General features: G+C 33.4%; 1 long non-coding RNA gene across 2 annotated transcripts; it reads left to right on the top strand.

Annotated features, from left to right (window-relative positions):
- Positions 1 to 3018: 3018 nt before the first annotated feature.
- Positions 3019 to 15937, top strand: LOC113281480. Of its 2 annotated transcripts, XR_003326177.1 has the most exons (6): positions 3019 to 3280; positions 3437 to 3513; positions 4431 to 4531; positions 5703 to 5756; positions 6569 to 8063; positions 15817 to 15937. It is a non-coding gene; the product is annotated as an uncharacterized LOC113281480 (long non-coding RNA). The 2 variants fall into 2 exon arrangements; XR_003326175.1 differs by lacking the exon at positions 5703 to 5756 and having other exon boundaries at positions 15817 to 15933.
- Positions 15938 to 16192: the final 255 nt, after the last annotated feature.

Raw genomic sequence — 16192 nt, 5'->3', positions numbered from 1 at the left:
ACGGAACAAATAGAATAAAGGATAGACATATTTGTGGGAGACAGATTTGTTTATAAGTCTTCGACTTTGGGTCGTAGCAACTCTTAGTTGTGGGTGAGATCAGCTAAGGGAATCAAGTACGCAGAATCCGGCGTGGTTCTAGAGGCGTAAGCAAGGTAGTTAATATCGCGTACCGATCTCGTATCGGCCAGGTCCGATACACCTATACAAAAGATTATATCGGTTTTTATCGGTGATACATCATTAGAACTAGAATTTCAAATATTTATAAAACCATGATAAAAAATAATAAGAATCATACACACATCTCAAATTTTAAAAATACAAGGTGGTTTATTAGCCAACGTTGTCATTATTGTCCCATTATCCAGGTAAATCTTTTTTTTTATCCTTCAGATTTATCTTTTATATTTCCCTGCTTTGCAATTGAAATATGGTTTCCATCTTATATCCTACCATATAGTCATTTTATATTATAAATATATAAGGGATTTGTACCTTCTCCAATTGATGTTGTACTTGTCAGTAACGATTAGATGCATGTTGATGAAAAACTTATTCACTGAAACCGATACTATCGGTGTACAAGTAAAACTATATATCGGCCTGTACAACCAATAATATTGTTTCGTCTTTGTATCGTCGATATTTTCGATATCGTGTAGGTATTTTCTGATACCCAATAAAGACCTGTAATATCGTCCTGTACAACCGAAATTGACTACCTTGGGTGTAAGAAATGCGACTGTACCTTAACCGATATTTTCTGATGTACCATGGGGTAGTCGGAGAACAAGGATGAAGAAGCGTGTGTGTGGTGAAGTGGCGCTGATGGAGTCAAGCAGCGGTGACGCGGTGGTATGTTTGATGAGGTCAACAGTGCGTTGTCACGAAGGCGGGTGCCACCAGTTTTTGTTGGTGCTGTGGTAGTTGAAACGCGGAACGGGTGTGAGACGCAGCTGTGGCATACACGGAGATAGAGAGAGCTGAGGTAAGACGCAGCAGAGTATGTTGAGAAAGGAGGACCGGATGAAAAAAATTAGATGGGAATTGGACGGCCGGCCGGGCTAGAGACGAGCCTCCGAGTGTGGTCGCCAAATATTGAGGGGTGAATATGATATTCGTTCTACCCGTTCTATCCACAACACACCCAACTCCCAAGACAAGAGAGAGAGAGAGGACAAAAGACCCCTTTTATTGTATGTCATTTCCTTATTTATAGATATTCCCAAAAATTCTCTTCTTCATGACATCATGCCACATGTCTCCAGAACCTCTTTATTTACTCTAATTGTCATTCCTCCTATTATGACCTCTAATCTTCCCTTTAATTCCTTCCTTATCCCCATAATCGATAGATTCCTCCGTGGGGCTTGGGCATTAGTCCCCAAGTCCCTATTATACCTCTTGGGCTTGACCTATTTTAATGACATATTGAGCCTATTAAAGGATAGTTATTTTTCATGTATCAACAATTCAACATCATTAAATTAATAAATCGCATTATAAGTATTTACTTTCTGCAAGTGGTTAATTTTGAACTCATTTTTTTTTTGAATAATTCATGCAGCCGCGGTTGCAGAGTACAAGCAGAATTAGTTTGGCACAGGATTGTTGAGTAACTTCCACCACCTAATAGTATGCACTGATGGGCATGCCATCAAAACTTTCTGTGAAATCCTGTTGAAAGTTCGAATTTCCATTTTGGTTGGTTCATATGAGGTGGGTGACTAAAACCAATCTGAAATATGGTATATTTAAATTGGGTTAGATGTGCTTGTAATAGAGGCTGAGCTAAGTCCCTTTGGGAGGCCTCTCTACAAGAAACATAATGTGTTAAAACAATTATCAGGATGCAAAACAGTAACATTGGGGAATGTGTAGTTCTGCTCCATCCAAAAATACAGATGTTGTGTAGTTTTGCTCCATCCAAAAATACAGCTGTTCTCCAGTCTAATCATATATATTAAAGATATAACCAACCGTAGTTATCCAAGGATGCTAATGGGGTACCAATTTTCTTGGGGGTGTACCAACCCCAAGGCTAATGATATTTTGTCTTATTAGCATTTTGTACACCCCCTAGTAAAACCAGTCCCCCCTATTAGCAATCTTGTAGTTATCTGTCAGGAGTTGAGTTCAATTTAGATACCTTTTTTTTTCTTTTCCCGGATTGTTTGCGAGAGTTTTGATTACTGAAAATTGCATGTTTCATAATTAATCAATGTGAGTATATCAATTCTGGACAAATCATTTTTTAACACAATAGTTATATCTAGAAGTGGAACATCAGGAGCAACCAGAAGTTATAAACTTATAACATTACCAAGAATAAATTGTAGGGGGTAGCTGCATTACAAAAGGGATGTAAATATGCGTCTAATGTTTTTTCTCATATTTTTCGCAGATGCACGGTAGAAACTTGCAAGATATGTTGTTGTACCATAGTACTGCCCAATATGTTATTTGATGTCCTACCAATGAGACTAATAAGCATCTACTGGCGTCTAAGATGAGAATACAAGGCATTTAAAAGACAAGCTGCACTAATTAAGTTAATGCTTTTAGCTTGATCTTGAACCTAATCATCTACTTAGGAACCCATTTTTGCACAACACTCTAAGGTGTAAATTATTTGGAACTCTAATTAGTAAATGTGATATTTAAGGTAGTATGGCTATGAGTGTGTGAAGTCCAAAACGAGTTGGAAACTACTTGGGGATTAATTTCTGACAAAATTGTTAGCCCTGGAATGCTGCGTGTGTAAATTATTCACACAACTCATAACCATATTACAAAAAATGCCTACATAATATTGCATGTTGTTATCACTGTAATAAAAAAGGTGGTATTTGACTATGACATCAAAGTGTCATTAGATGGACGGGATTTGACGGGGACCCTGATCCGGTGGCCGGGAATTTCCGGATCGAGCTATGACTTGGACGGCTGTGAATGATAGGCTAGGTCACGGGGAATTCCTTTTATAGCTAAATTCCGGTCCAAGAGTTTTACCATATACATATCAGCTCCCAATCACACGTTAATTGCAATTTATACTCTTGAATTTCTCATCTTGGGTTACAGGATTATGCTTCCGATTTGATCAAAACGTGTTCCTTTTTATCTCCTAATCTTCTTCAGAGTTCTTTAATGGGATATTAGCTCCGTTAGCTGCAAAACAAGTATGTGTTAGGGTTATATTGAACTCGAAGGGATTTTCTAGGCAAGTAGAGATTTCGGTAACAAAAATTGAAGCCTAGGGTTTTATCAATTGAAGGTATTTTTTATTTTTGTTTTTATTGATTTAGTTTTCCATGAGAAAGAAAAGGGCTTCGGGAGAAACATATATGCACCTGAATCCAAATCAAGGTTTCGTTGATCCTTACACTTTCTTGATTTGTTTTTATGGTTTTTTTTTTTTTTTAAATAACAGTTTGATTATGAAGAATTTATCTCATTGAAGCGAAATCCGAAGAATCCCTGATGACTTCAAGGGGTTTCCTTTTTGAGGTAAGTTTTGTAGAACTTATATGCTCTGATTTTATTTTGGTGGGATGATTTCAAAAAAATTCTTAATTAAGATCCTGAATTTTCTATCTTGGTGGAGAAGAAGATGTATTTAGTACCGATGTGATTAACCATAATTTACCCATTCAAATTTCAATATGAGGTAACCATTCAACTGTGATAGATTTTTAAATTGTATAAATTAGGATCGACTAATATACCAAACCCTATTCTAATCTTCACTTAATACAGCTTTTCTTCTCCCTGTACTCCTTTTATCTCTTTCTATCTTACAACTTTCTGTTTTCCTGTTCACTTTTGATCTCTTACTTTCTCATCTATTCTGTGAAAATTCGTTAACATGTACTAAAACGAGAATTCTCACCAAGTATGAATTTGATATCTCTCTATGCTCTTTGCTTGTGTCCAGTATCAATAGGTCCTTATCAATTATGTAGTTATCATTACATGAATTGTGAAGCTACGGATTTTGCCATCTAGCACCTAGACCATCTTATCTAATAAATACTTGGCTTATTGCTCATTAGTGAAGTTATCATTCCAATTGCGAAGAGGTGAAGTTTACAGAAAAGTCATTTAGGGACAACATAATACCAGCTTTCGGTGGAGCTGATGTTGTAGTTGTATGGGCCTTGGTGGAATCATATTGTAGGTCACAAGAATTAAGTTGTAAATTTTGGTTTTGACAATCTATTTTGGTTTTGATGATCTATGTAGGAATTTCCAGACATGAAAATGCCTGGAAAATTACAACAAACAAATATAATTATAGCTTTACCAGAATGAATTAGGTGTATTCAGAGGCAATTAGTTATTGCTAAACTTCATAAATGTAATTTTTGTTTTCGTGGATGCTTATAGAATAAATCTCTTATGATAAATTTCTTTGTTTATTGAAGTGGTCATTTGATTAAAGCCAAAGCAAGTTAAAGGTGTGGTGTAGAGGTGCAAAGAAAGCTAAAGGTGGTGGTGTAAAGGTGCAAATCATGGTTGATGCTAGGTATACAACTACGATCTAAGTGGTTTTACGTTTAAGTATTTTCTTCATTGAATTATTTGCATTGTGGTTTTCTTGGTATCCAAATTAAATTCGACGCAACTAAAACATAGTCGTAGAAAAACAGATCATCATAAGAAACTATTAGCAAAAAGAGAGTTTGAATCTAGAGTAAATCCGATTCGCAGAGTTTCCTGATTTCACCATGTTTCCGTTAATATTTGGGTTTTCGTTAATATTAGGGTTTCCTAGATTTCCAAATCTATTAGGACGGCTTCACCTGATATCCGCTGATTAAAAGTTTAGTTAGGCAATTATATGGTTCCCTTCTATTGAAAGTTTGGTAGATAGCCTACATGCACATACTGACATATAATATTCTGACCCATCAAATATAATGCATTTTTAGTGTACTTAAATAATCAAAATAGTATTTTAGAGTATAGTTTGATGAGTGGTTTTATGTACCTATATTCATTCCCGGCTTATGTTGGATACGGCATACGACTACTAATGAATGTTTGATCAATTAGTTTCATATGGAGTTAAGATAGCCTGATGACGGCATCTAGGTAGACACTCTACTGACCATATTTACAACGTATATGAACTTGAAACGGGAGCTCACTGACTGTATTAATGTTTTTATCCATCATAGGAAACCGAGATGATGCTCAAAAGCCGATCTAACCAAAAAAAATTGGTAAAAAAACTAACAAAATGAAGGAAGTGAACTCTGTTGTTTGCTTTATTCTTTAATAGGCTTTGCATATTGTTTGTTCATTGATAATAATCTGGGACTTAAGATATTTTTACTCTTCTTATTGTTTTTAGCGTGGGAGATTTCTACTACCTGCTTTACTCTTTAAAGCTTAGGATATTTTTCGGTTTCCGACAGCCATTCTTAATTTTTTTTGAGCATTTCATCTTTGTAGCTTAAGAAGCAACTTACTGATAGTCTGAAGCCTAGGTTTCCTGTAACATTCAAATGTTTTTTTGCATGCTAGAATTTTGTGAAAGGTGCCACCCAGGTCCTGGCTTGCCCATAAATTTCAAATTCTGTTTCCAGTCAAGTGCCGAATTATTTGATGAACTCACTTATAATATTATTTATATTGTTTTGAAAGATCTCTTTGGTTGTTTTGATTGGAGTTGATCTCTTGATTTTGTGTAGGAGTTGGAGCAAAGGGCCGAATCTATAAAAAAACTGAAATGAGTATTACTTTATGTACGGGTTAAAATCAGACCTGATGTTCTATAGACTACGAAATTACTACATTTCCTATCATTAACTAATTAGCTTTTGTAGTGCAGACTTATTAGTAATTTAAAATGTGTAGCTTTTGGTGTACGCATCATTTTTAAAGCTGAGAGTTCTGATATTGTGTCATGGCTAAGTAAATAAATCCATGAACTGTAGCTGAAATTTAAATTTTGTACAAGATCAACTGCTGCTAAATAGTAGGGTCAATGTGATAAGAAGCATTTCGAACCTGTTGTACAACGGGAAGGAAACTGTTTTTCCAACATGTTTCACGATAATATGAGTTTTTTGCTTTCTTTTCTTATTTGTTTGGTTAGGCTTTTTATGGTTTCTTCTGTTCTTTCCTTTCATGTTTTTCTGATTCTAAGGGTCTGCTGATTCAATTTATACCAGTAAGATGTGTCAACCTATTGCTTTGCCACTATTCATTTATGTATGTCAGAATAAATATAATGTCACTTGGGATCAACCAAAAAAGGTGTTGTTTGAAAATAAAATAAAATATTTCCCATTGTTGTAGTCTAACGGATCATAATTCCGTTGTTCTTTTAATTGTTGATCATTTGGTTCTGCATAAACATATTAATGTCCCTTTCTCCTATTGCAAAAGCTGCAGTGGAACTAATTGTTTTGAATGCACTAGGAGAACTATTGTTCTTTACTTTTAGAAAAGCTGATTGTAACGTCATATTTATGTGTGAGGTTGTGTATCTTGACATTAATCATGTACTTCTGTTTTCTTTTTCTAATGATTTTGTTCATTATGCTTATTTCAGGTCCGTAAAGGTCTTGAGTTGGATATCAGGGCATCGGAACAATAGGGCTTGGCGAGAAGGAAATGATATATTTTAGCAATCAATACTAGAAGAATCTCCTTTCATGCCAAATGAAGAAGGTTTTGACTTTTGAAGATGTCCAGTTCAATATGGAATTAGTTCACTTTATTCAAGCACTTCTGGTGAAATCATTTATTCAGGGGAATTCTCGGCTAAGTCCTGCTATAAAATACTAGAATTTTAGCAATCAATACCAGAAGAATCTTCTTTCATGCCGAATGAAGAAGGTTTTGACTTTTGAAGATGTCCAGTTTAATATGGAAGTAGTTCACTTCATTCAAGCACTTCTGGTGAAATCCTTTATTCAGGAGATTTCTCGGCCAAGTCCTGCTATAAAACTCAGTGTGGTGACATCCTTTCTTTTTTGACATTATCTATAATAGCTCATATCTGATATTTTTTCTTGGAATAACTGGATGTCGTAACAACTTTTGAGGTTGTTAATGTTAATGGCTGCATTAGCTTAACGAATTTGCACGCTTGAAAATCTGAAATTTTTAAACTGTGAGAGTTTAATATTCTTGTCGGAACCTACTCAACAACTTTAATGCAGAAAGGACCACTGAATCACGTCCAGGTATTTATTCTTTTCTTATTATGGCGTATGCAGTCTTTGAATTATCTGTGGCGCAACGGTAGTGCGTCTGAGTCCATGTTAGAAGGTTACGTGTTCGATTCATGTCAGGTCCAATTGCCGATATTTAACCGTGTCTTACAAATAGTTGAAGTGTTATTTTCTGTTTTTGTTTGAGATGTGCACTGTTTAGTTTGTTATCTGGGTATGTTATATAAGTTGTTGAAGGTTCTAAGAACATTGAGATAGCAGCTAGATTGGCAATAGAGAGGTTGCCTGCTTCTTTTTCTGCAGAAACTGAAAAAGTTCAAAAAGATCTATGCAATGCCAACCATTATATTGGCTTCAGTTTCATGGTGGAGCGAGGATGCCAAACAAGCGTGATTGGTATTAATGATAGTCGTAATGGAGAAAAGGTTTCTCCAAGTAATTAAGAGACAAAATTATACCGCAGGTTCAAAATCACATTGTTTACTACATTCGGCCGTGGCCAGGTCCTTCCAACATCTTCTAATGTGAGCTCTATCCAATTTCAGTTTTATTTGTTTACCAATTTTTCATGATTATTCTTTATTGTTGATGACTTTATAATTTTTATTGAGTTGACTTTAAAGTAGATAGAAGGCTAAAAGCCAAGATCAGGTAAATTTCCATCTTCTTCTTCTTCAATAATTCCAATATTCTGTTAATTTTTCTTTTATGTTTGATGTGCTACTTACTTTTCGGGGTATGTTATGAGTTTCAGTGATATATGGTATTTTATTCTTTTGTTGCCAGCGCATTAAAGTTTTTGCATTTGTCAGTAATCATTAGATGGAAAGGAGGGTTGACAAATGATTTCGTCCAAGATTTAACTCAAAGGTTAGACTAAATATGACTGATCTCGAAATTTTGACAGTAAAGAAAGAAAATAAATTATAATAAATCCTTTATTGCAATCGTTTGTGAACTAATCTTAGGAAGATAAACTAATCAAACAGGCATTTATTTCAATAACGTGAAAAAACAAACCATAAAACACAATTATTATTGTTATTCGAAGAGGTTCAGGTTGTGCCGCAGGCTGGGGTTAGGGCCCTAGCCACTAATCATAAACACTACTAACATTAGGTTTGTGGTGACTAAGTTCCCTAATATAATTAGGTTTGCTAATCTAACTTACTTTTCTAATTAAAAATGACTAATCTTAATGTAACATACACTATTTTCCAAAAGAATTTGTCTTATTAAAAACGATATTATAACATGGATATCTAAGTACCGGTTCAATTGAGCCCGATTAACTTACATGTTGACTAAAATATTATGAGAGGTTACAGATCGGTGGACCAAACAACATAAAAAAATCGATAGAGGTTGAGCCCCGACCATAGGCTGCAATGATTGGAACGGTATATACAAAGAGAAGTACAATATCACGTTATCCCAGTATTATCCGATTGAGTTTTCTGAGGCTACAAATGATTAGGTTAAAGTTTATTACAATAGGATCATATGTATAAAATAAAAGAGAAGACAAAATACGAGCTGACAAAGTTTAGACAATATAAAAACTTAGACAAAGATCGGAATGGCATCACGTTTAGCGTAGAATCTGATGACACTGACGAAATCAACAATGCAGGAAAAAAATTCTACAACTTATCAAAAAAATCGTTTAGACCTCCAAATATTTAACACTCAATAACAAGCATAAGAACCACAAGATGGCATCAAAAATAGGATGTATAAACCAACATAATAAACAAGGTTTACCGCTACATATAATCGGAAAATAACTGAGTTTTCGTATGACAACAATTAGAGTGTGAGAACGATAGAAAAATAAATTAATATCTCCACAACAAGATAGTTCAAACTTCGGATCAAAACAATTCAATAGATGAAGAACAAAGTGTTATCAATCAGCAATCTTACGACATAACAGAAAAGAAACTTTACACACGATGCCCTCATATCCTTAATAAAAAATCAATGGATTCTAATGACATATATGAGTTAGAACAATATATACAGAGAAAACAGTATAAGTACAATATCATGTTATCACAGTAAAAGATTTGATTAAAGTTTATTACAATAGGATCATATGTATAAATGAAAAGAGAAGACAAAAATACGAGCTGACAAAGATTAGACAATATAAAAAGTTAGACAAAGATTGGAATGACATCACTTTTGGCATAGAATCTGATGACACTGACGAAATCTACAATGCAGGAAAAAAATTCTACAACTCATCAAAAAAATCGTTTAGACGTCCAAATATTCAACACTCAATAACAAACATAAGAATCACAAGATGGCATCAAAAATAGGATGTATAAACCAACATAATAACAAGGTTTACCGCTATATAAACCCGGAAAATAACTAAGTTTTCGTATGACAACAATTAGAGTTTGAGAACAATAGAAAGATAAATTTATATCTCCACAACAAGATAGTTCAAACTTTGGATCAAAACAGTTCAATAGATGAAGAACAAAGTGTTATCAATCAACAATATTAGGTACGCACAACAGAAAAGAAACCTTACACATGACGCCCTCGTATCCTTAATAGAAAATTAATGGATTCTAACGACATATATGAGTTGGAACGGTATATACAGATAGAAGAATATAAGTACAATATCATGTTGTCACATTATTATTCGATTGAGTTTTATGAGCCTACAAAAGATTTGATTAAAATTTATTACAATAGGATCATATGTATAAATGAAAAGAGAAGACAAAAATACGAGCTGACAAAGATCGGACAATATAAAAAGTTAAACAAAGATTGAAATGGCATCATGTTTAGCGTAGAATCTGATGACACTGACGAAATCAACAATGCAGGACAAAAATTCTACAACTCATCAAAAAAATCATTTAGACCGACAAATATTCAACACTCAATAACAAGCATAAGAATCACAAGGTGGCATCAAAAATAAAATGGATAAACCAACATAATAACAAGGTTTACCGCTACATAAAACCGAAAAATAACTGAGTTTTCGTATGACAACAATTAGAGTTTGATAACGATAGAAAGACAAATTTATCTCTCCACAAAAAGATAGTTCAAACTTCAAAACAGTTCAATAGATGAATAATAGAGTATTATTAATCAAGCAATGTTAGGTACGACACAACCGGAAAAAAATCTTACACATGATGCCCTCATATCCTTAATAGAAAATTAATGGATTCTAATGACATATACAGATAAAGCAGTGTCAGTACAATATCACATTATCACAGTATTATCCGATTGAGTTTTATGAGTCTAAAAAATATTTGATTAAAGTTTATTACGATAGGATCATATGTATAAATGAAAAGAGAAGACAAAAATACGAGCTGACAAAGTTTAGACAAAATAAAAAATTAGACAAAGATTGGAATGACATCACGTGTAGCGTAGATTTTGATGACATTGACGAAATCAACAATGCAGGAAAAAACTTCTACAACTCATCAAAAAAATCGTTTAAACCTCTAAAAATCCAACACTCAATAACAAGCATAAGAATCACAAGATGGCATCAAAAATAGGATGTATAAACCAACATAATAACAAGGTTTACCGCTATATAAACCCGGAAAATAACTGAGTTTTCGTATGATAACAGTTAGAGTTTGAGAACAATATAAAGATAAATGGGCTTTTTGATAAAGTACTGCACTTCACTTTACACTAAAAAAACTGCCCCCTATTTTTAGAAATTTGTTAAAGTACCCCGTTTTATTCAAAAGGCAAATTCCATCCAGTTAAGTGCTAGGTGGAAGTTATCTTTCCAATTAAAGGTCCTATTTACCCCTAGACTACATCTCCTTGGAGGGGAGGTTAAATTATCCGACGATACTGAAATCGGTGTAACGATCCTGAACCGGGCTCGACGAACCTGAAAGCGTTGTCACGATCCTGAACCGGGCTCAACGAACCTAAAAAAATGTCGTAGAAGGTCGATTTTATTACAACCAAAAACCCAAAAACACTTGAAATGATGAACCCTTTTTTGGGGAATGATGTAACGAACCTGAAAGCGGTGTAACGATCCTGAACCGGACTCGACGAACCTGAAAAATGATGTATAAAATCAATGTGGCAATAAGAAAAGGGCAAATATGTAAAGTAAATTAGTCTTAACTAACACTAGATGGAAACGTGAGGGTACTTTAAAAAATTGTGAAAAAAGGGGGCAGTTTTTTAGTGGGTATATTTGTACGAGGGGTACTTTATCAAAATTCCCAAGATAAATTTATATTCCCACAACATGATATTTCAAACTTCGGATCAAAACATTCAATAGATGAAGAACAGAGTGTTATCAATCAAGCAATGTTTGGTACGGCACAACAGAAAAGAAACCTTACACACGATACTCTCACATCCTTAATAGAAAATCAATGGATTCTAATGACATATATGAGTTAGAACGGTATATACAGAGAGAACAGTGTATGTAAAATATCATGTTATCACAGTATTATTCGATTGAGTTCTATGAGTCCACAAAAGATTTGATGAAAGTTTATTACGATAGGATCATATGTATAATTGAAAAGAGAAGACAAAAATACGAGATGAAAAAGTTTAGACAATATAAAAAATTAGACAAAAATTGGAACGACATCACATTTAGCGTAGAATTTGATGACACTGAAGAAATCAACAGTGTTCAGAAAAAATCTTCTACAACTCATCAAAAGAATCGTTTAGACCTCAAAATATTCAACACTCACTAAAAAGCATAAGAATCACAAGACAGGCATCAAAAATAGGATGTATAAACCAACATATAACAAGGTTTACTGCTACATAAACCTGGAAAACAACTGAGTTTTCCAATGACAACAGTTAGAGTTTGAGAACAATAGAAAGATAAATTTATATCTCCGCAATAACATAGTTCAAACTTCAGATCAAAACAGTTCAATAGATGAAGAACAAAGTGTTATCAATCAAGCAATGTCAGGTACGACACAACACAAAAGAAAGCTTACACATGACGCCCTCATATCCTTAATAGAAAACCAACGGATTTTAATGACATATATGAGTTGGAACGGTATATACAAAGAGAACTGTATAAGTACAATATCACGCTATCCCAGTATTATCTGATTGAGTTTTATGAGTCTACAAAAGATTTGATTAAAGTTTATTACAATAGGATCATATGTATAAAAAAAAAAAGACAAAAATACGAGCTGACAAAGTTTAGACAATATAAAAAGTTATACAAAGATTGGAAAGGCATCATGTTTAGCGTATAATCTGATGACACTGAAGAAATCAACAACGCATGAAAAAAATCTACAACTCATCAAAAAAATCGTTTAGACCTCCAAATATTTAACACTCAATAACAAGCATAAGAATCACAACATGGCATCAAAATAGGATGTATAAACCAACATAATAACAAGGTTTACCGCTACATAAAACCGGAATGTAACTGAGTTTTCGTATGGCAACAATTAGAGTTTGAGAACAATAAAAAGATAAATTTATATATCCACAACAAGATAGTTCAAACTTCAGATCAAAACAGTTCAATAGATGAAGAACAGAGTGTTATCAATCAAGCAATTTTAGGTATGGCACAACAGAAAAGAAACCTAACACATGACGCCCTCATATCCTTAATAGAAAATTAATAGATTCTAATGACATATATGAGTTGGAACGGTATATACAGAGAGAACAGTATTATTCGATTGAGTTTTATGAGTCTAAAAAATATTTGATTAAAGTTTTATTACGATGAGATTATATGTAATAAATGAAAAGAGAAGACAAAAATACGAGCTGACAAAGTTTAGACAATATAAAAAGTTGAACAAAGATTGGAATGGCACCACGTTTAGCGTAGAATCTGATGACACTGACGAAATCAACAATGCAGGAAAAAAATTCTACAACTCATCAAAAAAATCGTTTAAACCTCCAAATATTTAACACTCAATAACAAGCATAAGAATCACAAGATGGCATCAAAAATAGGATGTATAAACCAACATAATAACAAGGTTTACCGCTACATAAACCCGGAATATAACTGAGTTTCTTATGGAAACAATTAGAGTTTGAGAACAATAGAAATATAAATTTATATCTCCACAACAAGATAGTTCAAACTTCGGATCAAAACAGGTCAATAGATGAAGAACAAAGTTTTATAAATCAAGCAATGTTAGGTACAACACAACTGAAAAGAAACCTTACACACGATGCCTTCATATCTTAATAGAAAATCAATGGATTCTAATGACATATATGAGTTGGAACGGTATGTATTATCCGATTGAATTTTATGAGTCTAAAAAATATTTGATCAAAGTTTATTACGATAGGATCATATGTATAAATGAAAAGAGAAGACAAAAATACGAGCTGACAAACATTAGACAATATAAAAAGTTAGACAAAGATTGGAATGGCATCACTTTTGGCGTAGAATTGATGACACTGACGAAATCTACAATGTAGGAAAAAAATTCTACAACTCATCAAAAAAATTGTTTAGGCCTCCAAATATTCAACACTCAATAACAAGCATGATAATCACAAGATGACATCAAAAATAGGATGTATAAACCAACATAATAACAAGGTTTACCGCCACATAAAGCCATTCATTTATGTCGGCTCCTTAGTCGCATATCATCTAATGGGACTAGAGTTTGAGTTTAAGAGGTTGAGGAATTCTTTATTGATCAAAATCCGGGATTAAATGACTCTACTAGGAAACTAGAGGGAAAATAACTGAGTTTTCGTATGACAACAGTTAGAGTTTGAGAACAATAGAAAGATAAATTTATTTCTTCAGAAGAAGATAGTTCAAACTTCGGATCAAAACTATTCAATTGATGAAGAACAAAGTGTTACCAGTCAAGCAATGTTAGGTACCATACAATGGAAAAAAAAACCTTACACACAACGCCCTAATATCCTTAATAGAAAATAAATGGATTCTAATGACACATATGAGTTGGAACGACATATACAGAAAGAACTGTATAAGTACAATATCATGTTATCACAGTATTGTCCGATTGAGTTTTATGATTCTACAAAAGATTTGATTAAAGTTTATTACAATAGGATCATATGTATAAATGAAAAGAGAAGACTAAAATACGAGCAGACAAAGTTTAGACAATATAAAAAGTTAAAAAAAGCTTCGAATGGCATCACGTTTAGCATAGAATCTGATGACAGTGACGAAATCAACAACGCAGGAAAAAAGTTCTACAACTCACCAAAAAAATTGTCAAGATAGTTCAAACTTAGGATCAAAACAGTTCAATAGATAAAGAACAGAGTGTTATCAATCAAGTAATGTTCGGTTCGGCACAACAGAAAAGAAACCTTACACACGACGCCATCATATCTTTAATAGAAAATCAATGGATTCTAATGACATATATGAGTTGGAACGGTATATACAGAGTGAACAGTATAAGTACAATATCACGTTATCACAATATTATCCAATTGAGTTTAATGAGTCTAAAAAAGGTTTGATTAAAGTTTATTACAATAGGATCATATGTTTAAATGAAAGGAGAAGACAAAAATACGAGCTCACAAAGTTTGGACAATATAAAAAATTAGACAAAGATTGGAATGACATCACGTTTAGCGTAGAATTTTATGACACTGACGAAATCAACAATGCAGGAAAAAAATTCTACAACTCATCAAAAAATAGTATAGACCTCCAAATATTCAACAATCAATAACAAGCATAAGAATCACATGATGGCATCGAAAATAGGATGTATAAACTAACATATAATAAGGTTTACCGCTACATTAACCTGGAAAATAACTGAGTTTTCGTATGACAACAGTTAGAGTTTGAGAACAATGGAATGATAAATTTATTTCTCCACAAAAAGATAGTTCAAACTTCAGATCCAAACCGTTCAATAGCTGAAGAACATAATGTTATCAATCAAGCAACGTTAGGTACGACACAACAGAAAAGAAACCATACACACAATGCCCTCATATCCGTAATAGAAAATCAATGGATTCTAATGACATATATGAGTTGGAACGGTATATACAGAGAGAATAGTATCAGTACAATATCACGTTATCACAGTATTCTCCGATTGAGTTTTATGAGTCTAAAAAAGATTTGATTAAAGTTTATTACAATAGGATCATATATATAAATGAAAAGTGCAACCAAAAATACGAGATGACAAAATTTAGACAATATAAAAAATTAGACAAAGATTGGAGTGGCATCACGTTTAGCGTAGAATTTGATGACACTGACGAAATCAACAATGCGGAAAAAAAATTATACAACTCATTTATTGTCACGTGACAGTAAAATGCTTGAGCTTATTTACCGAGGAAAACTTTCAGAAAAATTTCAAAGACTTATGAGTGGATGGATGCAAACGAACTACAGAGACATCTTTGCAACATTAAAAAGATAGACAATTTTTTTTTCCAGATATTGTTTGAATAAAATACTACAAGAAATAGACGGATAAATGATTCCATTCCTAAGAATTTTTGTCAGGTATTTTCCCGCTTAGTTTTCGAGGTCTGTACCAAGCGGTTAATATAATTCATTGGTTTTGTCTTGCAGGAGTTATGTTGCATTAGCGTGTTATTCAACATTATGTTAATGGTTGCAGTTTTCACTTCTTTCTAGAAAGTGACAGTCTGATTGTGGTGATATCAGGTTTGCTAGCAGATAAATGTAAGCGGGGAATATAAGACAAGATCAAGAGCTAATATTATACTTATGCCAACCATATGTCTTTAAGCCCATCATTGTCAGTGGATTAATAGAGTGTAGGATTACATTCTGATCGCAGGTTATGAGCTTTAGGACATATAGGTCTCCATGAGTCTGCCATTTGCGCATGAACTACTTCCTGGGATACTCGGAGTGCAGTCTTCTAATAAACTTTGACTTATGTGGTTAAATAAGAGTAGATCTTTAGTACCTTGGTGTTGTC

The sequence above is a fragment of the Papaver somniferum genome, chromosome 5, assembly GCF_003573695.1.
Source record: "Papaver somniferum cultivar HN1 chromosome 5, ASM357369v1, whole genome shotgun sequence".
Classification (NCBI taxonomy): Eukaryota; Viridiplantae; Streptophyta; class Magnoliopsida; order Ranunculales; family Papaveraceae; genus Papaver; species Papaver somniferum.
The sequence above is the reverse complement of the archived record's forward strand: the minus strand, read 5'-3'. Positions and strand labels throughout refer to the sequence as shown.